Source organism: Stenella coeruleoalba (assembly GCF_951394435.1).
Source record: "Stenella coeruleoalba genome assembly, chromosome: 9".
In the NCBI taxonomy this organism is placed as follows: Eukaryota; Metazoa; Chordata; class Mammalia; order Artiodactyla; family Delphinidae; genus Stenella; species Stenella coeruleoalba.
In genome coordinates this window covers 70,940,222-70,963,710 of record NC_137155.1, presented here as the reverse complement: position 1 = coordinate 70,963,710, position 23,489 = coordinate 70,940,222, and the positions used below count along the sequence as shown (strand labels likewise).

Here is a 23,489-nt window from a genome sequence, read left to right as displayed (position 1 = left end):
TCAAATTGTGTATTCCATCATAAACTCCCCAACTCCTTGAACACTGCCGTTCCTCTGTAGTCTCCAACTTTGTAGAGAGTCTGTAACTTTGTAAAAGGGGGAAATGTGGGAAATGCATACTCTACATGCCAGATGGCAAAAAGGGGAGAGAGTCAGAAAAAACTCAAAAAGGAAAACTCCAGAGTTGGCTGCAGAAGTAAAGTCTAGGAGTTCTCTGGTGGCCTAGTGGTTAGGATTCCCGGCTTTCACTGCCGTGGTCCGGGTTCAATCCCTGGTCAGGGAACTGAGATCCCGTAAGACATGCGGTGTGGAAAAAAAAAAAAAAAAAAAGCTAAAAAACACACCAATGTTTCCTCCCAATCTTCTCAGTGCCAAGCCCACTCTCATGTAAAATTGTCTATGGAGCAATTGGAAAAAGATCACAGAACTGTAATCTTCCCCTAATGTGTTTAGTAGTACAGCAGTCCTCCTTTATTACTGGGGGATACATTCCAAGACCCCCAGTGGACGCATGAAATCACGGATAATACTGAGCTCTATATATACCATTTATTTCCCATGTATACACACCAATGATGAAGTTTAACTTATAAATTAGGCAAAGAGATTAACAATAATAACTGCTAGTAAAAGAGAACAATTATAACAATATTCGGTAATAAAATTTATGTGACTGTAGTCTCTCTTGAAATATCTTGTACAAATTTAATGCTTTTTCTATCTTAACTACAAACTTATTAGGTACTGTGGCCATAAGTTTTTACAGTTTGAGGTATGACAGCAAAATTATCACAAATTTCTTTCTCCTTCTTCACAGTTTCATGGATAGAAGAGTCATTCTTACCATAGACTTTAGCAACCTCAGCATATAATTTTTTTTCTTTCCTTACTGAGAACTTTCACCTTTTCACTTAAAGAATTACTTTACAGCATCTCTTTGGCATATCTGAGTTGCCAGCATCACTACTCTTGTGCTTTGGAGCCATTATTATGTAAAATAAAAATTACTTGAACACAAGCACCGCAATATTGCGACAGTCGGTCCGATAACCAAGAGGGCTTCTAAGTGATGGTCAGGTGAAACATGCTGGACAAAGGGATAATTCATGTTTCGCGTGGGATGGAGTGGGAAGGCATGAGATTTCATCATGCTACTCAGGGCAACATGCAATTTAAAACTTATGAATTGTTTATTTCTAAAGTATTCCATTTAATACTTTGGTGTTGCAATTGACTGTGGGAAAATGAAACCATGGAAAGCAAAACCACAAATAAGTGGGGTTTACTATATCCAATCATATTAGGAGAACAGTAAGATCAACTTCATGGATCCAAGTCCACAGCCTTGGAAAGTTCTTTGTTTCTAGAGAGTCTATAGTTTCCCTCTTTCTACATTCTTTCTATAAATTTTTATCCTAATATCTTATATGTATCTGTTCAGTAGAGTTTTTCCAGGATTATGTTATCGTGATTTGTAAAATATCTGAAATGTTATAAAGAGCTAGCTTTATTATTATTACTCCTATTAAGAAACTAGTGTTTAACTGGAAAGCAACCCAGTTCTATTCAATATGTCTTCAAACAAATATCCATATTAACTAATTCTAAGGGCACTTCTAACCTTAACTTTGTATTCTACTGTGGAATGCTTATATTTCAAGACTAAGAGGAGGAATCCACAAAAACTCACTTGATACTGAAAACATTAAGTGTAGTTATTGAGCATTAGATTCTTTATGTATTAATCATAAAATATACATTGAACTGTATGTAGTGAATCTATCAGTCTTAAAGGGGAAAGAATGGCCTTCCCACCCAGCCTTAGAAATAGAGGGTAATGATACCTTTGAAGCCTCCTTTGGTCCCTTCCTAAATCATCTTCCTCTTCCCTTGCTTTTCATTGTACTTTATACAACAGTGAATGTGTAAATGTCCCTACATAATCTATCAGAAAGGAAACGATACCACATAAATTCCCATAAGTAGCATTTTTCCTCAATATTATGTGTTTCAGACTTACCCTTCTTGATTCATGTAGCTAAAGTTCACTTGTTTTCTAGATGTACAGTATTCCATTGATTTAACACACTGTAATTTATTCATTCATCCTACTTAGGAATATTTTGGTCATTTCCAGTGTTTTGCTATTCCAAACATTAATGTTTGAAACAGTTTTGTGCAGGTCTCCTAGAGTACACATGCCAAATAACTAGCAGTAGAATTGTTGGGCCACAGGATACGCATACGTTTAATCAAGTTAGGTAATACCACATTTGCTTTCAAAGTGATTGCTCCAAAATGTATTCCCACCAACCAAGTATGAGAATGCTCATTGTTCCACATCTTCACCAATCTATGAAACTGGCATATTTTCATATATGCCAATTCATTGAGTGTGAAATGGCATCTCATGGTGGTTTTATTTTGCATTTACTTGTTTACTAATAAGTTTGAACATCTTATCATGTTTTTGGCCACTCATGTTTCACCTTTGAAACAGGTGTTCATGTATTCCCCTCACTTTTCTATTGAACTGCCTTTTTCTCTTATTGATTTGTAGAAGTTCTTGATATAGTCAAGACATCAGTCTCTTGTCAAGTATGATTGTCCTCTCTCAGTATGTGGCTTTTTGTAGTTAAAAGAGATAAGATACAGATGAGTTATCATTTAGACCTTGAGAGTTTGAACTGATGAAGAGAAATTCAAATCTTGTTTTGAGCTGAAGATACGTGATAATAAGGCTGAGGAAGTAAAGTGGCAGATAGCCAAGTTTGGCAAATGAGTCAGTGAAAAGGAGAGGAGGCATTAACAAGATCCAGTAGCAGAAAGAAAGAAAAAGTTTTAGCATTTGATTCAAAACAAGGGAGTCCAGCCATTCCGATATACAGAAAGGGAGGGGAAAACAGTAAGTAATCAGGAGGGAGGGACTGAACGTAACATGTGAAATCAGCTGCCCTCAGGATGAGGAGGAATGGGAGTGACATCCCCAACTAAACAACTCATTGGTGCTCATAGAACATATTAATTTGAGAATCAAAGTCCCTTCCAGATCTTAGACAATAATGATGGTTGTTATACAAAAATCAGAAGCCCTAAGCCAAGAATAGAATCTCTCCAAACTCCTGCTTTTAGCCAACAAGATCTACAAAGTAATTGAAGTCTGTTAAACTTTGCATTTTTAGTAAACAAGGAACATGAAAAAATAAATTCTTAGCGCAAATAGATCGAACACTCGTTTTCTAGACTGTCTTCAACAACATAGTGTAATTTCTCTTTTTTTGTATTTTATTTTATTTATTTTTTATACAGCAAGTTCTTATTATCTATTTTATACATATTAGTGTATATATGTCAATCCCAATCTCCCAATTCATCCCACTCTCCACCCCACCCCCATCCCCCATCCCCCAGCTTTCCCCCCTTGGTGTCGATAGGTTTGTTCTCTACATCTGTGTCTCTGTCTCTGCCTTGCAAACCGGTTCATCTGTACCATTTTTCTAGATTCCACATGTATGCGTTAATATACGATATTGTTTTTCTCTTTCTCACTTACTTCACTCTGTATGACAGTCTCTAGGTCCATCCACGTCTCTACAAATGACCCAACTTCATTCCTTTTTATGGCTGAGTGATATTCCATTGTATATATGTACCACATCTTCTTTATCCACTCGCCTGCCAATGGGCATTTAGGTTGCTTCCATGACCTGGCTATTGTAAATAGTGCTGCAATGAACATTGGGGCACATGTGTCTTTTTGAATTATGGTTTTCTCTGGGTATATGCCCAGTAGTGGGATTGCTGGGTCATATAGTGTAATTTGTACAATAGATACAAGCAATGGTTTTACATAGAATAAGAAGCCTGGCATTAATGAAGAAAAAAGCATTTATTAATTAAGAATGTGTAATCTTAGGAGAAGAGATATTTTCATCACTCTTTCAATTTTTTTAACTATTTAAGAAACTTGGCAATTCTGTTAAATTCTGGTTTAAGCTCTTTACAAATACTAATTCATTTGATTCAAATAACATCCCTAAGAAGCAGTAATGGTATTATCCCCATTTTACCACAGACAGATTACAGAAAACTTAGGAAATCTTCTCAAAGTCACAGAGTCAGGAAGCAGTAGGCAGGGTCAGAACCCACACAACCTGCCTGTGTAATCCATGGTCTAATCCAGCATGCTATGCTGCCAGTACAGGGATGGGTCACTTCTAACAGTTCATCTTCCTGGCGGGAAGAAGACCAGTTATAAATCCAACTGATTTCTGCTGATTTGTCTTGCTGATCTGTTTTCAGCCTCGATTCACATTTCCTTTCTAAAGATGATTCTGAATTTTAGTTTTAATGAAGACTTGATAGTAAGTATTATCCTTCAACATGTTAAGAGCAAAGCTGCTGAGTTGGAGAACTCATAAACTTCCAGTTACATTGTTGAAACAGACATAAGACGTAGGCAGCCAAGAGAGAGGTGATGTGTCAATCAAAAGAAATCTAAATTTAAAACTTAAAAATTAAGGTTCATATTTATATGAACAGAAGCATTGTAGAGATTATATAGGAACTCTACTGGTAAAATATACGGTTATGACAGAGTTCTCAAAAGAATAAGCCCTTTATGTAAATACTAAAACTTACAAAAATAGTCATCCTCTTAAAACGTAGGTCCTACATAATTTACTAGACAAGCACTTTGGGCTGCTCTGAAAAATCAAATCTATGATTAGGGCACGTAAAGAAGCCACAAACCAAAATTCATTTTAGTTATTAAAGTGATATTAAGCAAGGTGCATTTACAGAAACATCTACCAGAAACACATTCATTTTCTGTAGTTTATAAGTAGAGAAATACTTAAGACATGACAACAAAAAAAGAAACCAAAAACTGAATCCCTAAATCCTATCAAATCAATTTAATAATCTGGTTTGTATTCCTTTCCAAAAGCATTTTTCTTTTCAGTTGTGTTCTAGAAAGAGTAGTTTGATTGTGATTGGGGTAACGAAAAGGTTAAAATAAACCAAGAAGAAACAGCTGTTACAGTTTCTGTCACTGCCACCCCTCCCACCCCCAGGGGGATGGAGAATCATAAAAGGCATTATGTTGTTGGTTTTATTTGAAGCAAAGAGAGGATCGTAAGAATTAACAAACTAAGAAGACCTAAACGGAGAAACAAACTTTAAAAGAGACGAGTCCTCTGCATCCATGTAGTTCACTGTCAGAAATAATTGTTTTTCCTGCTGTTCTTGTGGTTTTTCATTTTCATGGTTTTATTCGGTCATATTTGCAGTTGTTTGCCAAAAGTGTTTAACCTTTGAGAAGCCAACTAGGTTCTGGGAAGAATGCCTGTTCCAAACTAGGCCCAAAAGAATTGCACAATTCAGTGTATTACTGAGAGGAGAACTCAGCACAAGACTGACAGCTACTGTAAATTTAGGAAAACAGAGAAACACACCAGCAGCCAAGGAACTAAAAAGAAAGCATAAAAGGAAATCTTTAGCATAACATTTGACTCTTAAAAAAACTGTTATGAATTACTTGCAGACACAAACCCAAACAAAATCTCTGGGTCCTCTGAAAGGTCATCAATGTTAAATCCATGCAGCTGGCATATCTGGCAAGTGTCTAGCTTCCCAACACCCTGAAGGTAACAACTGAAACTTACTTAAACAGCATCTTTGATGACTGGTGAAAATATCTGTGACTGATCTGAGGGCCTTTGTTCTCTTGAAATGAGATGGAAGACTTATTTTTATAAGAATACACGAATTTAATAATAAAATCCCAAATTGCTTTACCCAATCATAGATGGCTCAAAATACTAGGCAAATGTGAGGAGAGCAGTTATAGTGAAAGGAACCCTAAGAACCATCAGAAAACTCTTTGCACAGGAAACTCAGCTGTATTCTAAATAAGTCTATTTTTTTTAGTTTCCTTCTTTTAAGATGTGGTATGACAGGTGCTTTGAGTCTCTTGAAACAAAGACACTGTACAGCAGAGTACAGGGAAGGGCAAAGAACAGTGAATTCTGAGAATAACCCATAACCCATTTTTAAGCGAAGGTAGATTTGTATGTGTCTTATCTTGACTGATCTCTAATAACATTTCCTATGACTGAAAATGCTTGAAAATACTTTCTTAATCAGGTCCCCATCATGTAGACTATATACTAAGAAACAGGGGTTAATTATTTTTTTCAACAGGTCAACAGTATGCCAAAGAGCAAATGCAGGTTAAAGCATGAACAGTCAGTTATGTGTAATCAGTAATTTGGGAGATTGTATTGCGATCAAACCTGACTCTAGCTTTATAATCAAAGCCACAGAGAACCCACAGGTGTCCCCATGTCTTTAGCTGCTAAGGCTCACATCCGCCCTGGGAGGGCACAGGGGGACTCACCATGCAGAGCAAGAGGCATTCCTCTTCCCAGATATTGCTTTGCTGCAACTGTTTCTCAAAACAAAATCAAAAAGCAGGCTGAAAGTGGGTTTTGGTCATCCTGAATTGCAGCCAGGATGGCTAAGTCAGTATCTGGCCTCTGTGAAAAGCCAGCTGTGAGGGACGAGACACAGACATCTCCAGGGAGTTCTGCTCCTCAAGTGGTCACGGGGGCAGGAAATATTTACTAAGACGGCACGATAGCTTAGCTCCAAGTAGCTGCATGTCTCCAAGCCAGAGGACGCACAGCATTCTGGCCTACAGCCCTAGAATGACCTGCTGCTTGCATAAATTGGCCTGAAGTATGCCTCCCACACAGAGCCCTCTGGCACACTGCTGTCCCCTCGAGGCCATGCATCTTAGCCAAAACACAGTCAACATTTTCCTAGTAGGGAAGAAAGCGAGATAGGTCAGGAGGTAAAAGAAAGAGAGGAGCTGCATTTTCCACTGCAGCACAAAGAGGACCCCACACTTACAGAAACTGAACAATAACCTTTACTATTATCTTTCCTCTCAATAAACTCAAAAGAACTATAGAAAAAAACAGTACCATTCTCCCACACCCCACAAAAGGACTCCTCAATCATATACCTAACACGTGTCCAAATCCTAGAATCCATCCTCCTCCTGTGGGAAGTGCATTCGTATTTTAAATTACAGTAAGTGGATAGCACAGATTTTTTTTTTGATTCTCTTATTTGTTTGCCCTGCTGCCTCCTCTGTTGCTGATTCATTAAATATTCCAAACTCTCAAGAGAGATTTGATCCAGTAATTGTTGGTCATGACTTAACTATAGCACTGATTCAAGTATTCCTTTCTAAAGAGTCACACTTTATAAAGTCTAGGAAGATAACATATATATCAGGTCACCTTTTGTTTCCCAGGAGCTTAACACAGAAATCTGCCAGGGAGTAAACACTCAGTTAGTAGAGGTGTTTATTTAAAACACTTAAAATGCACAGTTAGTATGTGGACAGAGAGGCAGGGAAAGAAGAGTGAAAAAAGAGCAATGGTGCAAGTATTATGCATATGAGTTTACTGAATCTCTACAGCACTTTAAGATCACACATTTGATAGCTGGTAATAACAGTACTGTCCTCATAGGGTTATGGTAAGTATTAAAAGAGACAATGTATATAAAGTACTCAGTAAAGAATTCATGTACATACTTATTAATATTACTGTGATAGCAACAAAGATAATGGCAAAATATTTATTCTAGAGAGGGTACAACTCTCTACCTTTCGATGTTTCATTCGCTCTGATTACCACAACAGAATAGGGCCATTCAATTTTAACCTAAGGAGGTTTATAAAAGGCTGTTCATAGTTCAAATACTTAAAAAGAGAGAATCAAGAAGGTAGTTCTAAGAGACAGAATCTGCAGAAGAGTGGAGCAGAAATCTGCCCGGAAAGATTTAGTCAATCTTATGTTTGGCTATGACAGGAGATTTAAAAATAATAATCATTTTCCATATTTAAACTATTATCCATTTATTTTCTCAGGAAGCTAGAAAGCAAAAACAGAGGAAAACCATACTTGAACCTACTCAATGGTAATTTTATTAAGTTGGCCAGTTGAAATATCTCTAATCCAAAAAGTTTAATTAATAGGAAGGTTGAATATAACTTTTGGATAACAAAATCTACTTTAGATCTTAAAAGCATTTTCCTAGAAAGAGTCACTGTATAAACAGTCTGCTAAAGTTGGTCACAATATCATCTATGGTTAGGACAAAAAATAAGTAAATCCTCTAGGTTTAAGGAAAATATATATTTGTATAAAAATGATGTAAGAAATCTCTCCCAAAAGCTTAACTTAATATTTTCCTGTTTTCACTTTTGTAACTGTGTTTATTTAACAATTCACCTTTCAATTTCATTTCTGATTCGTGCTTGTTTAAATATTGTGCGAGGTATATTATGAGAAAAATCAGCCTTTTTTTTTTTTTTAAAAGCCATGTAGTACTGCAGTTGGGTGATCATGTAAAAGGTGATGATAGTAAAATAATACCTTTGCCATACGGGATGCTATTTATTCATTTTTATTGAGGTATAGTTGACATGCAACATTGGTTTCAGGTGTACAATGTAATGATTCCATATATGTATATAATGCAAAATGATCACAATATGTCTCAGTAACATCCATCACTGCACATAGTTACAACTTTTTTTTCTTGTGATGAAAACTTTAAAGATCTAATGTCTATCAGAAAAATTTCAAATATGTAATGCAGTATTACTAACTATAGTCAATCCATATGACTTATTTATTTTATAACTGGAAATTTGTAGCTTTTGACCCCCTGCAACCATTTTGCCCACCCCCACCCCTAGCCTCCAGCCACCAGCAACCTGGTCCTTGTGTCTATAGCTCCTAGCTGCTGTTGTTTGTAAGAGGCCACATATAAGATCATAATGATATTTGTCTTTGATTTATTTCACTTAGCATAATGCTCTGAAGGTCCATCCATGTTGTCGCAAATGGCAAGGTTTCCTTCTTTTTAATGGCTGAATAATATTCCATGGCATAAATTTCCACATTTTCTTTAATCATTCATTGATTCATGGACACTTAGATTGTTTCCACATCTTGGCTATTGTAAATAATGCTGCAATGAACACTGGGTTGCATATGCCTTTTCGACTTAGTGTTTTTATTTCCTTCAGATAATACCCAGAAGTGGAATTGCTGGATCACATGGTAGTTCTTTTTTTTTTTTTAATATTACTTATCTTTTTTTTTTTTTTTAATTTATTTTTGGCTGCCTTGGGTCTTCATTGCTGTGCACGGGCTTTCTCTAGTTGCGATGAGCGGGTGCTACTCTTTGTTGCCGTGCGTGGGCTTCTCAGGGCTTCCCATTGCGGTGGCTTCTCTTGTTGTGGAGCATGGGCTCTAGGTGCATGGGCTTCAATAGTTGTGGCACGTGGGCTCAGTAGTTGTGGCACACGGGCTTAGATGCTCCACGGCATGTGGGATCTTCCCAGACCAGGGCTCGAACCCGTGTCCCCTGCATTGGCAGGTGGATTCTTAACCACTGTGCCACCAGGGAAGCCCACACATGGTGGTTCTATTTTAATTTTTTAAGAAACCTCCATAGTGTTTTCCATAGTGACTACCAATTTACATTCCCATCAACAGTGCACAAGTTTTCCCTTTTCTCCACGATCTCACCAACACTTCTTATTTCTTTTTTTCTTTTTTTGGGCTGTGTTGGGTCTTCATTGCTGCACGTGGGCTTTTCTCTAGTTGCAGAGAGCGGGGGCTACTCTTCACTGCGGTGCACGGGCTTCTCTCTAGTTGCAGAGAGCGGGGGCTACTCTTCACTGCGGTGGCTTCTCTTGCTGCGGAGCACAGGCTCTACGCGCATGGGCTTCAGTAGTTGTGGCTTGCAGGCTTAGTTGCTCTGTGGCATGTGGGATCCTCCTGGACCAGGGATCAAACCCATGTCCCCTGCATTGGCAGGTGGACTTCCAACCACTGAGCCACCAGGGAAGTCCCAACACTTCTTATTTCTTGTCTTTTTGACAACAGCCATTCTAACAGGTGCGAGGTGATATCTCATTGTGGTTTTTTTAATCATATCGTTTGTTTCTTTGCTATTGAGCTATATGAATTCTTTATATATTTTGGATATTAATCCCAATTTGCATATACTTTCTCCCATTTAGTAGGCTGCCTTTTCATTTTGTCGATGGTTTCCTTTGCTTCGAATAAGCTTTTTAGTCTGAAGTAGTCTCACTTGTTTATTTTTGCTTTAAAGGCAATGCCTTCGATTTTTGGATCAAATCTAAAAAATCATCACCAATACCTATATCAAGGATCTTACTACCTATGTTTTCTAATAAGAGTTTTATAGTTTCAGGTCTTACATTCAAGTCTTCAGTCTATATTAATTTTTGTGTATGGTGTAAGATAGTGGTCCAGTCTCATTCTTTTGAATGAGAAAACTATCCAGTTTTCCCAGCATCATTTATAAAGTGTCTGTCCTTTCCCCATTGTATATTCTTGGCTCCTTTGCATAAATTAATCGACCAATATCCGTGGGCTCATTTCTGAGCCCTCTATTCTGTTCCATTGGTCAATGTGTCTGTTTGTTATGCCAATACCATACTGCTTTGATTACTACAGTTTTGATATAGTCAAAATCAGAGCACATAATTTCTGAAGTTTTGTTCCTTTCTCAAGATTGCTTCGACTATTCTGGGTCTTTTGTAGTTCCATACAAATTTTAGGATTGTTTGTTCTATTTCTGTGAAAAATGCCATTGGAATTTTGATAGGGATTGCATTGAATCTGTATATTGCTTTCGAGGGTATGGACGTTTTAATAATATTAATTCTTCCAATCCATGAGCACAAGTATCTTCCCATTTATTTATTTTCTTCAATTTCTTTCAACAATGTCTTATAGTGTTCAGTGTAGAGGTCTTTCATCTCCTTGGTTAAATTTATTCCTGGGTATTTTATTCATTTTCATGCAGTTATAAATGGGATTATTTTCTTAAGTTTGATAGTTTATTATTAGTGTATAGAAATGGAACAGATTTTTTTATACTAATATTGGATACGGCAACTTTACTGACTTCATTGATTAGATCTAACAGTTCTTGGAAGTGTCTTTACACGGTTTTCTACAAGATCATGTCATCTGCAAACAGAGACAGTTTTACTTCTTCTTTTTAAATTGGATGTCTACTTCTTTTTCTTGCCTAAATGCTCTGTCTAGGGCTTCCAGTACTATGCTGAATAAAAGTGGTGAGAATAGGCATCCTTGTTTTGTTCCTGATCCTAGAAGAAAATCTTTCAGCTTTTACTGTTGAGTATGTTAGCTGTGCGCATGTCATATATGGCCTTTATTGTGTTGAGGTATGCTCCCTCTCTGCCCACTTCGAGGGTTTTTATCACAAATGGATGTTGCATTTTGTAAAATGCTTTTTCTACATCTGTTGAGATGATCATGATTTTTATCCTCCATTTTGTTAATGTGGTGTATCACACTGACTGATTTGTGGATGTGGAACCATACTTGCATCCCTGGAATAAACCCCAGTTGATCATGGTGTAAGATACTTTTAATGTATTGTTGAATTCAGTTAGCTGATATTTTGTTAAGGATTTTTGCATCTCTGTTCATCAAGAATATTGTCCAGTAATTTCTTTTCTTGTGGTGTCTTTGTTTATTTTTGGTATCAGAGTAATGCTGGCCTCACAAAAATTTGGAAGTTTTCCATCCTCTTCTAGTTTTTGGAAGAGTTTGAGAAGGATTGGTATTAATTCTTCTTTAAAGGTTTGGCAGAATTCACCAATAAAGCTGTCTGGTCCTGACTTCTGTTTATTAGAAGGTTTTGGGTTTTTCCGGGGTTTTTTTTGTTTTGTTTTTTATTACTGATTCAATCTCCTTCTTAAAAATGGGTCTTTTTGGATTTCTATTTCTTCCTGATTCAATCTTAGTAGGTTGCATATTTCTAGAAATGTATCCATTTCTTTTAAGTTGTCCAATTTGTTGGTGTATAATTGCTCATAGTAGTAGTCCCTTATGTTCCCTTGTATTTCTATGGTATCAGTTATAATGTCCCCTCTTTCATTTCTGATTTTATTTGAGTCACCTCTCCTTTTCTTGGTGAGTCTAGCTAAAGGTTTAGCTAAAGGTCTATCAATTTTGTTTATCTATTTCACTTATTTCCACTCTGATTTTTGTTATTTCCTTCCTTCTACTAACTTAGGGCTTTGTTTGTTTTTCTTTTTCTAGTTCCTTGAGGTATAAGTTAGGCTGTTAGAGATTTTTCTTGTTTCTTGAGGTAGGCATTTATTACTGTAAATTTTCCACATAGAACTGCTTTTGCTTTGTCCCATAAGTTTTGATATGTTGTATTTCCATTTCATTTGTCTCAAGGTATTTTATTTCTCTTTTGACTTCTTCTTTGACCCACTGGTATTTGATAGCATGTTGTCTAATCACTACACATTTGTGAATATTCCAGTTTTATATATACATATAGTTGATTTACAATGTTGTGTTAATTTCTTGTGTACAGCAAAGTGACTCAGTTATGCAAATGACATTTTTTCATGCTTTTCATTATGGTTTGTCACAGGATATTGAATATAGTTCCCTGTGCTCTACAGCAGGACCTTGTTGTGTATCTAACCTATATGTAATAGTTTGCCTCTGCTAACCCCAAACTCCCATTCCTTCCCTCTCCTAACCCCCCCACCCCCACCCCTTGGCAACCATCAGTCTGTTCTCTATGTCTGTGAGTCTGTTTTTGTTTCATAGGTATATGTGGAATCAAAAGTATGACACAAATCAACATAAGTTATATCATATAGTATCTGTCTTCCTCTTTCTGACTTACTTCACTTAGTATGATAATCTCTAGGTCCATCCATGTTGCTGCAAATGGCATTATTTCATTCCTTTTTTATGGCTGAGTAGTATTCCATTGTATATATGTACCACATCTTCTTTATTCATTCATCTGTTGATAGACATTTAGGTTGTTTCCATGTCTTGGCTATTGTAAATAGTGCTGCTGTGAACATAGGGGTGCATGTATCTTTTCAAACTATAGTTTTGTCTGGGTATATGCCCAGGAGTGAGATTGCTGGATCATATGGCAACTCTATTTTTAGTTTTTTGAGGAACCTCTATACTGTTTTCCATAGTGGCTGCACCAATTTACATTCCCACCAACAGTATAGGAGGGTTCCCTTTTCTCCACACCCTCTCCAGCATTTGTTATTTGTAGACATTTTAATGATGGCCATTCTGACTGGTGTGAGGTGGTACCTCATTGTAGTTTTGATTTGCATTTCTCTAATAATTAGTGATACTGAGCATCTTTACATGCATCTATTGGCCGTCTGTATGTCTTCTTTGGAGAAATGTCTATTTAGGTCTTCTGCCCATTTTTTGGTTTAGGTTTTTTTTTTTTGGTATTGTTGAGTTGCATGAGCTGTTTGTATATTTTCGAAATTAAGCCCTTGTTGCTTGCATTGTTTGCAAATATTTTCTCCCATTCTGTAGGCTGCCTTTCTGTTTTGTTTATGGTATCCTTTGATGTGCAAAAGCTTGTAAGTTTGTTTAGGTCTCATTTGTTTATTTCTGTTTTTATTTCTATTGCCTTGAGAGACTGACCTAAGAAAACACTGGTATGATTTACATCAAAGAATGTTTTGCCTATGATCTCTTCCAGGAGTTTTATGGTGTCATGTTTTATGTTTAAGTCTTTAAGCCATTTTGAGTTTATTTATGTGCATGATGTGAGGGTGTGTTCTAACTTCATTGATTTACATGCAGCTGTCCAACTTTCCCAGCACCACTTGCTGAAGAGTCTGTCTTTTTCCCATTTTATATTCTTGCCTCCTCTGTCGAAGATTAATTGACCATAGGTGTATGGGTTTATTTCTGGGCTCTCTATTCCATTCAATTGATCTGTATGTCTGTTTTTGTGCCAATGTCACACTGTTTTGATTATTGTAGCTTTGTAGTATTGTCTGAAGTCTGGGTGGGTTATGCCTCCTCCTTTGTTCTTTTTCCTCAGGATTGCTTTGGCAATTCTGGGTCTTTTATGGTTCCATATACATTTTAGGATTATTTGTTCTAGTTCTCTGAAAAATGTCATGAGTAATTTGATAGGGATCCCATTAAGTCTGTAGATTACTCTGGGTAGTAGTGCCAATTTAACAATATTAATTCTGTGAGTCTGTTTCTGTTTTATAAAGAAGTACATTTGTATCAATTTTTTTAGATTCCATATCTAAGTGATATCATATGATATTTGTCTTTCTCTGTCTGATTTACTTCACTTAGTATGATAATCTCTAGGTCTAATCCATGTTGCTGCAAATGTCATTAAGTCATGCTTTTTTATGGCTGATTGCAGGATCATATGGTAGATCTATTTTTAGTTTTTTAAGGAGCCTCCATACTGTTCTTGGATGGATGTTTTGAATATATCTGTTAAGTTCATCATGTTGTTTAAGCTATCCATTGATGAAAGTGGAATATCAAAGTCCCCTACCATTATTGTACAGCTATTTCTCCCTTTAGATCTGCTAATATTTGCTTTATATATTTAGGTGCTCCAATGTTGGGTGCATAAATATATATAAATGTCATATCCTCTTGTTGGGTTGACTACTTACTGTAGTTAAAGTTATTTTTACTACTTTTGTCTTTTAACCTCGTAATTGCTTTATAAGTGATTAATCTACCACATTTACAATGTTAGATTATTCTGAATTTTACTATATATTGACCGTTACCACTCTGATTTATACTTTCATGTTTTCCTGTTACTAATCAGTGCCCTTTCTCTTCAGCTTAAAGAAGTCCCTTTAATGTTTCTTATAAGGCCAGTCTAATGATGATGAACTTGTTTTGCTTTAGCTTTTTTGGAAAACTCTTTATCTCATCTTCAATTCTGAAGGACAACTTTGCTGGGTAAAGTAGTCCTGGTTGGAAGTTTTCTTTCTGCATTTTGAATACATTGTGCCACTCCCTTCTGGCCTGCAAAGTTTCTGCTGAAAAATCTGCTTATTGTCTTATGGGTGTTCCCTTATGAGTAACAGTTGTTCTTCTCTTGCTACTTTTAAGATTCTCTCTCTGTCTTTAAATTTTGACATTTTCATGATAATGTGTCTTGTGGGTCTCTTTGGGTTCTCTTATTTGGAAATTTTGGGGCTTCCTGAATCTGGATATCTGTTTTGTTCTCCAGGTAAGGGGAGTTTTCAGCCATTATTTCTCAAAATAATTTTCCACGCTTTTCCCTCTTTCTTCTCCTCCTGGGACCCCTATAATATCTTCACCCTTTTTTTTTTTTTCATTCTGCTGCTCTGATTAAAGAGTTCCACTGCCTGTTTTTGAGTTCACTGACCCTTCTACTTCATCTAGTCTGCTGTTGAATCCCTCTAGTGTATTTTTCAGTTCAGTTTTGTGTTCTTCAGCTCTGTGAGTTCTATTTGGTACTGTCTCATATTTCCATCTCTTTGTTGAAGTTCTCACTATGTTCATCCATTCTTCTCCTGAGTTTGGTGAGCATCTTTATGACCATTATTTTGAACTGTTATCAGGTAATCATTCATCTCTTCTTCATTAAGAGCTTTTTTTGAGAGTTTTTTCTTTCTCGTTTTGCCATTTGAAACATATTTCCGTTTCTTCAATTTCTTTGACACCCTGTGTTGACTTCTATGTATTAGAGAAAACAGCCACCTCTCCCAGTCTTGAAGGAGTAGCCTCACATAGGAGATAAACCTTACCGTTCAATCCTGCCCTAGCCTTTGGTTGTCTCTCAAACCTTTGTGATTGTTGAAGCAGCCTATTTTATTTTTAGCAGCTCCCAGTATTTGAGGGTGTGCCAAGACCTAACAGTGTCCCTAAGAGGAGAATTTCAGTCAGCACCTAGGTCCAGGATGATTAGAAGCTAGACCTTAGTTAGCAGCTTTTAAATATATTACACTTCTGTGGGACCACAAGCATAAGTTCACTGGCCACCAATCTAGAGGTATCCCCTGGGTAGCAGTCACAAAATCAGGGCAGACGAGTCTACAAGTTCCTTTCCAGGAGATACTGGTGATCTGCAGCAAGGAAGAGAGGCAGCGCAAAGATGGCATCCATTGACCTCCATCCCCAAGTGTAGCTCTGCAGCCCCCTAGATAAGTGCCAAATCAGAAGCCTGCCCCTCTGGCCAAAGCTCAGTTCAAGCAAACAGGCATCTTTCACAAAAACACTGGGGATGTGTTTTAGTCTTCTGTCTGTGAAGTGCCCTGGGAGTGATAGCTAGCCAAGAACTGTCTCTCCATTGGTTACGTACCGTGGGATCTAGGAACGCAAGACCTGCTGGCCTCCTGAGCTAGGCGATCATGGAGCGTTCCCTGGCCCCTGGGTGGCAACCATAAAAACTGGCCACCAGATGTGTATAAAAGCTCCCCTGGTGGATACATGGGTGCTCCAGAGCAGAGCGGAGGAAGAGCACACAGACAGCGCCTGCCCTCAGGTTTACATTGCAGGCCCTTAGAGGTGTGTTTAATTGGAAGCCTGCCCCTCAGGCCATAGCTATGAAGATAAGCTAATAGGCTTCTTTCACAGAAAGAGTTTCTTAAGACTATCGCCTCTTGATGTGTGTGGGTAGGTGGGGGGGGGGGTTGTGTGGCCATTTAAGAACTCTTTGTCCTTTGGTGATGGTCTTCTGGGACCCTTGAGCATAAGCCCCAGTGGCCACCAGAGCTAGGTGATCTAGAGATATCCCTGGGCAGCAGCCATAAGAATCAGGGTGCTAGAGGAGGGTACAGGTTCCTTTCTGGGAGATACCCAGTGAACTGGAGGGAGGCGGGGTGGGGGCACAGAGATGCAGCCTGCCCACCTCTGTCCCCAGAAAGAACTTCAGTAGGCCCTTAGATGTGTGTTAAATTAGAAGCCTGCGCCTCAGGTTGATACTTTAAGTTAAGCAAATAAGTCTCTTTCACATAATGTTTGGTACCTCTCGATTGGTTGTCTTTGCACTGGTCCCAGGTGACAGGTGAGTCACAGCAAACAAGCCCTTTAAGACTTGTTTCTCAGTCACTGTAGCCTTGTTGGTCTCACAGAAACGAGTCCCACTGGTAATTAAATCTAGATGTTTTGGGAGCTCATCTCTCTGTTGCAGGTCTTAAAAGTTGGTGTCTCTGATGTGAGGTTTAAACCCCTCACCCTCAGAGAGAAACTCCAGGTTTTGAGTTCTCTCCTGATTGTGCGTCACTGCACCAGGGGTGGGGTTTACGGTGAGATTGTGTCTCAGCCTCTCTTATCTTCTTTGATGTGGGTTTTTTTTCTCATTTGCCTGATGTGTAGGAGTTGCTCAGCTAGTTTTTAGGGTTCTTTTTAAAGAGGAACTTGTCCACTATGTAGATTTGGTGTGTCTTTGGGAGGAGGTGAGTTCAGGATCTTCCTATATCACCTTCTCCCTGTGTAGAATGTTCTTAGGCTAATATCAGTGACTATTACAGAGCACCCAGGGTTGGCCACGTGACACGAAGTTTTTGTGGCAGTGTGGGAGTAAACAAACACACTAAGAGGAAGCTGACAGTACACACAAGGCTGGGGTCAGGCACAACAACGCTCCAGGCACTTGAGCGTTCCTTAGCAAGAGTCCAAAGGGCTGAGCGGCCCCAGCAGTGACTGTTCCTGCAGGCCCCCATGGAGGCAGGGCAGCACCCCCAGCAGGACGCACAGGCCTCACGCAGGCAGGAGGAGCCTCACTTGAGAAGGCCCAGGATGTGCTCCCTGGCCCTGACAGAAAAGCCAGGCCCCAACCAAAGAGGCACAGCAGTCAACAGACACTGCAGGAAAGATGAAGGGAAACAAGCCGAGTAAAACGTTAGGGCGAAATGAGATACCAAAGCACATTTCAAAGCTGTGCACAGGAGGTAAATCCTGTTATTTATGGGATTAATTTGTGAATCAGTGATGCCATTGTTCCTCTTTCCACATCGCTCTCTCTCCACCCATGTTATCTGTTAATACCATCTGATTTTTTTTTTAAGGCACCATTACAAGTCTTAGATGAACAGGACATTGAAATTATAAGATATAAATACCTCCACCTTAATTTAGCGTACAAAAAACTCCAGAGCCAAGAAAAATGTATGATCTTGCTGTTTGCAATACTCTAGAATCGACAACAGCATATAAACCTGGTCTTCTCATACAAAAAAAAATTGTGTAGCCTTGTTAGTTATAATACTGTAAATTGTGTAAAAGAAGATAAAAACCCTCTTACTTAGCTGCTTCCCAATCCTCTGCACTTCATCAGGGCCACCGCCCCCCCCCCCCCCACCCCCGGCTGAGGTTTCCCTGAGTCACAGCTCATTACCTACTATGACAATTCAGGCAGCAAATGGGAGAACTACCAAAAGAAATGCTGTAAGTGGTGGCGGTTGCTGTTTGTACGTCTGGTTTTGTGCCCCCAAGAACGTTATTTCCCTGTTGCTGGAAGCCTCATCGAAACCAAAGATGTTTCCATTTATGATCACCCTGCCATCTTCATGAGTGGCACAGACAGCCAAGTATTATCCTATGTATTAGGATCTGGAAAATTAAACCCTGTTTTCTAGTCTTGACTCTGGCACTAGTAGGCTCAGTTACCTTGAGCAAGTCATTTCACTCAGTGTCCATATGCATAGAATGTGGGGGAAAATGATCTCCAAGTTCTTTTCAAGCACTACGTTTCTATGATGATACAACCTACTATTATCTATAAACAAACAGTAGATTTTAAAGCTCAGGGTCTTTTCTTGGCCTTGAAGAGAGCCATTGCTTGATTAACACAAAGGTCAAAGCACAGTGGAAAGTTAATTAATGCTGAACAGGAGTTGACTCCAAGCCAGCTAAGTCCCAGGAGCAGATGGTCAGATAGCATGTGTTTGTTTGTTTGTTAGGTGAAGAGAAAGCAAAGATGGATACAGGTAGTGGAGAGGCTATGCAAAGGCACACAGACAAGAATATGATAGTTTTAGAGATAAGAGTGGCTCGGTATTGTTGGAGCAGGAAACCCAGGTAGAAAGCCTTAAATTTTCTATTTCAGAAATGAGGAGGTAGGGACAGCATCAGTGGTAATAATATGGTATCAGTGTGGGTCAGGCAGGATGACTCTGAGGAATATTAAAGAAGGTGGGATTAGTAAGAGTTGATAAGACCCTGGAGAAGCAGTGATGGGAAGAGAAGAGTCAAGTGTGACTTCCTGGAGCTATTGACCAAGAAAGAAATAGAGGAAGAAAAAGAGTTTTGTTAAAAATATTTTGAATGTAAGACAGGTTAAGCCTGAGACCACTCAAATAGAGATGTCCAAGAGGTGGCTGGAGACACTAGTTTGGAGATTGCGCGATAGAGCTGGGCTAGGGAGTAAGGCGTGCCTGAAACTCTTAAGAGTGAGTAAAATCAAGTAGCCCAGGGAGAATGTCCCGAATGAAAAGAGAAGAGCTGCAAGGGAACAACAGCATTTAAGGAAAGGACTGAGCACTTAACAAGGGAGCAGAAACTCCAGGAAAGGGATGTGCGTTGGAAGCAAGAGAGAAAAATATTTCTGGTGTCAGCTCTGTTTAGCCAGAGAACTTTCAAGGATGGAAATGAATAGCAGTGAGATAAGGAGTGACGACTGAATAGAGAAGTAGGGACTACAAATGCAGATAGCTTTTCAGGAAATCTGTGAAGGGAAAGAAAAACCTGAGGAAGCACTACAAAGGGACGCAGAATTGAGAAAGAGACATACACAAACACTTGGATAAGCTCACAACATATATGCTGTGAGACAGGGAAGACTTGCGTAATTGCAAGAGTTAAAACAATATGGGAAGGGGTACTCAGAGGACTAAGTGGATGGCAGGACCTGCAGTAACAGGATGTGCTGCAGCAGAAGGGAGCCATCTGTTCCTTTGAGATGGGAGGTAAAAACAGGTTCAGATTATTTAGGTAAGTTTAGGTAAGTTTGCGGGAGAGGCTCGAGGTGGAGAGATACTGAGGAAATGCTGGATGGCCTCCTCTCCCCAGGCAGAGTGAGGGCAAGTTTCAGAGAGCTTTGTTGAAAGAGTAGCAACAAAATGAAGCAGTCATTGTGGAAAATGGGAGAGGGCAGGTCTGCACAGTTTGCTGCTGTATCCTGGTACCTGAGGGTCTGTGAGAATCCAGTTGAGACCCAAGACCACACATGGGTAGTGACAGTGCTTTTTATGGATATCAAGCCTTCTTCACTATTGTTCAGCTCCTTGGTATAGAGAGAAGGTGAAAAGACAGTGTAGATTTGGGGTTCTGAAAGACAAGTATGTCAGAATGACAGGGTCTCAAGCAAGTTACGAGACTCGTCAAGAGATCCAAATATATATATATATATATATATTCCAAATACATATAAAAAGAATATATTTAAATGTATATTGTTTGCATATATATTAAATGCCATCATATAGATACTATTATGTGTATATATATATATATATATATATATATAAAATAAAATGGTCAACTGGGGTTCAAGAGCCAGTATGTTCATATTTATTTCTGACTAAAACTATAGTTTTTTAAAAAGTAACAACAGTAATCAAAGGCACTAGGTTAAAGAATAAAATTGCACTGCTGTACAGAATTCAGTGCACAAGCCTGGGCACATGGCAGACCTGTACAGAATTTAGTGCACAAGCCTGGGCACATGGCAGACCCTTAGTAAATACCTGTTGACTTGAAGAAATTCGTTTGTAGGGCCTGAGGCAAAGATTCCTTTTGGGTTTACTTTGACTTCTCCTACCACTCTACAGAACACATTTTCTAGGAGATAGCTACCACAGACGTTAAAAAGTTCTTTCTAAAGTAACTACTCTTCTGTCATTCCAAAATACAATTTCTGCATCCCTCACTGAGCATAATTATTAGGAAAAAAAATAAACTTCAACTTCTAGTGTCAACTTTAAATTATGTTATGTTATGGGATGTTATTCCCCAAGAGGGCCGGTTCCTCCAGTTTGATTTCCCAAGAGAAGTCAGAGTAGAAATTTAGGCAGGTTTAATACATGGTTGGAAAAGTAGGATATTAATCCATTTTGCTCTTTTCTTTCAATTATCTTCGCATTTCCCCCAAACTCCTGGATTTCTCAGTCTTTAGGAGACAACTACTATTTATTTGTATGAATATTTTTCCCTTCAAAATAGGAAATGATTAATTTCCCTGAGCAAACTTTTATAATTTTTCGATTTTTTTTTCTTCTAATTGCTTCCTATATCCACTTGAGAGAGGTCTACCACCTTCCATTTTCCCTTCTGTCAAGTGTACAAGAAGTAGGGAAGCCCATACAACTTACAAAGGCCCTGTGCTGGGAAGGGGCCTGAGGCCACACTCTGCTGTATATCAATTAAAATCCCTTCGGAAGACTGATTAGTCTGAAACATTTTTCACCAGGTTGTTGACTTTGATTCTTTCCTCTGTTTTCTCCCATACTTATTTATGGAGAGTTACATTAAGATTATTCAAATGGTGGCAGGCAAAACCATGAAGTTAATTTTCTCCATGCCTCTGTGTCCTGGTATTGCTGATAATGCCTTGGTAAAAGAATATCATTAAAATGTAAAAATAAGTACAACAGTAACTTAGGGATTTACTATTTAATATAATTTTTAAGGTAGAAATTTGAATACGTCCTCAATTTAATATGAGCAAAAATTAAAAAGCTATTTACGAAAATGTGTCCTCTGCATTATGAAAACTGCACACAGACATGTAAGTTTACAAGACAAGTATGTTACAAAAGAAATTTATACTACGAAGAATGTTATACTACAAAGAATGCTTAGGATGCAAAGGGAGCTAGAGCAGGGATCCTTGTTTATTTCCAAGTGCCATGACACGAACTAATATTTTTAAATGTGTAAAATGAAATATAAAAGATTTCAATGGAAACCAATTATGCTGGAATAGTTATCATAGTATTAAAAGTTGAGATAAATATGTGCTTTTTTTAACACATTAAAAACAAGATCTAGAGATGATCTCATAACTACTATAATTTTAAAGTAGTGACTAACATAAATAATATTTCATGATTTCTGAAATAACTGTAATGTAATGTAAAAATATCACTCCCAGGTACTACTAACGCTACTTAAGTTTATTGCTTTCATTTATAATTAAGGAAAATTTAGCATTTCCTTCAAAGTTTAGAGGTTACTGACATTAAGTGGACTTTTTTTTTTCCCCATCAAAGTCATGGGCTCCCCTCAAAGCTAAGAACTCCTGAACTGGAGGATTGTAAGTGGATCTTTCAAATAGCTTCCTTGTGTATTCAACTGAACCCTTCTATATAAAACATTTTTCATCTTACAGGAGTTTTTCAGAAATATGGCAACTTTATACCACGAGCTCCCCTCTATCCTATTTCATACTATACTAGTTGAGAGTTATATAAATTAACTATAAAAGGTCCTCAAAACTGTCATAGTTTAACACTATATGTAAGTATTAAAATTAATGAGAAAACTTCTAAGAGAAGCTAGTGTTTTTGTGTTACCTCAATTAGTTTTAGGACTCAGGCAGGGTCATTTAAGAATGCGGTTTTTTTAAAAAAAACAAAGTAACTATGTATTCTGAAAGAAAAGAAATCAACTCAAATATCATGAGAATCTAATTCAACCTAGAAAAGAATCACCGTTAAAGTCTTGGGTCTTAGAGAATTTGGGAGTTGCTTCTTTTAAGCTATATACCGATACAAACATACAAACTAAGAATAGTTTCAGATAGTTTTGTCTGAAAAGAGTATTAAAACATTTTTATTGAAAATGTCATGAATCACTGCCATTTGAGTTCCTCTAAATTGCGTAAATTGTTGAGTGAAATCAGGCAAAAGTTCTAACTGAAATGAGTCACGAGGGAGGAAAGACAGAAAGTAAGAAAAAGAAATGAGGAGGCAGGGTGTTGAAAGACTGACAGACAGGTGGACAAAGATACAGAAGGTATGCTTTAGAATAACAACCAAAATAAGATAACCAAAATTCTGGGCTCGCAGGCCAGATCTTTAAAGATGGAAGCTTCTCTGATGAGTGTACAAAGCAGACGTATTTCTAGACGTGTTCCTGTTCCTTAAGAATCTTCTTTTTCAAAAATTCTTTGTTCAAAGTTTATTTCCCTCCAATATTACAGTTCTCTATTCATAAACATTTTAGTGTCTATTTAGCCAATAAAACACTAGATCCTTTAAGTGTATAGAGAGAGCGGTGGCAGGCACACCAAGGAAGGAATTGGGAAAAAAAAATCTAATAATAAAACACTGGGGAAAAAGAAGGAAATTTACAACAGCACCAAAGATAACAATAAAAAAATATAGTATTACTGAAACAGTTGTAGTTAAAGACAAAGGTATGTGAATAATCTATTTAGGTTTAAAATTCTGAATTTTCTCTTTCCTCCAGATTGTCAACGGGCAGACCACATGGCATTTAGACGTGAACTGAGGTACAAATGGTACATCAGTATTTTCTTCAGTTCATCAGCTGAGGTAAATATTTTTATTCATCTATCCTTAAAAA

The 23,489-nt window shown here is 37.9% G+C and overlaps 2 protein-coding genes across 21 annotated transcripts in view; one reads left to right on the top strand and one right to left on the bottom strand.

The window, feature by feature from the left end:
- The window catches only part of MDFIC (MyoD family inhibitor domain containing), a 144,349-nt gene that overhangs the window by 1,386 nt on the left and 119,474 nt on the right, over positions 1 to 23,489 (bottom strand). The window lies entirely within an intron of this gene.
- The window catches only part of LOC307192094 (uncharacterized protein), an 868,937-nt gene that overhangs the window by 811,430 nt on the left and 34,018 nt on the right, over positions 1 to 23,489 (top strand). For all 18 annotated transcript variants that reach the window (XM_079932631.1, XM_079932629.1, XM_079932628.1 and 15 more), the window contains one exon: positions 23,373 to 23,458. The gene's annotated coding sequence lies outside the window, so the exon portion shown is untranslated. The remainder of the gene's footprint in view (positions 1 to 23,372; positions 23,459 to 23,489) is intronic.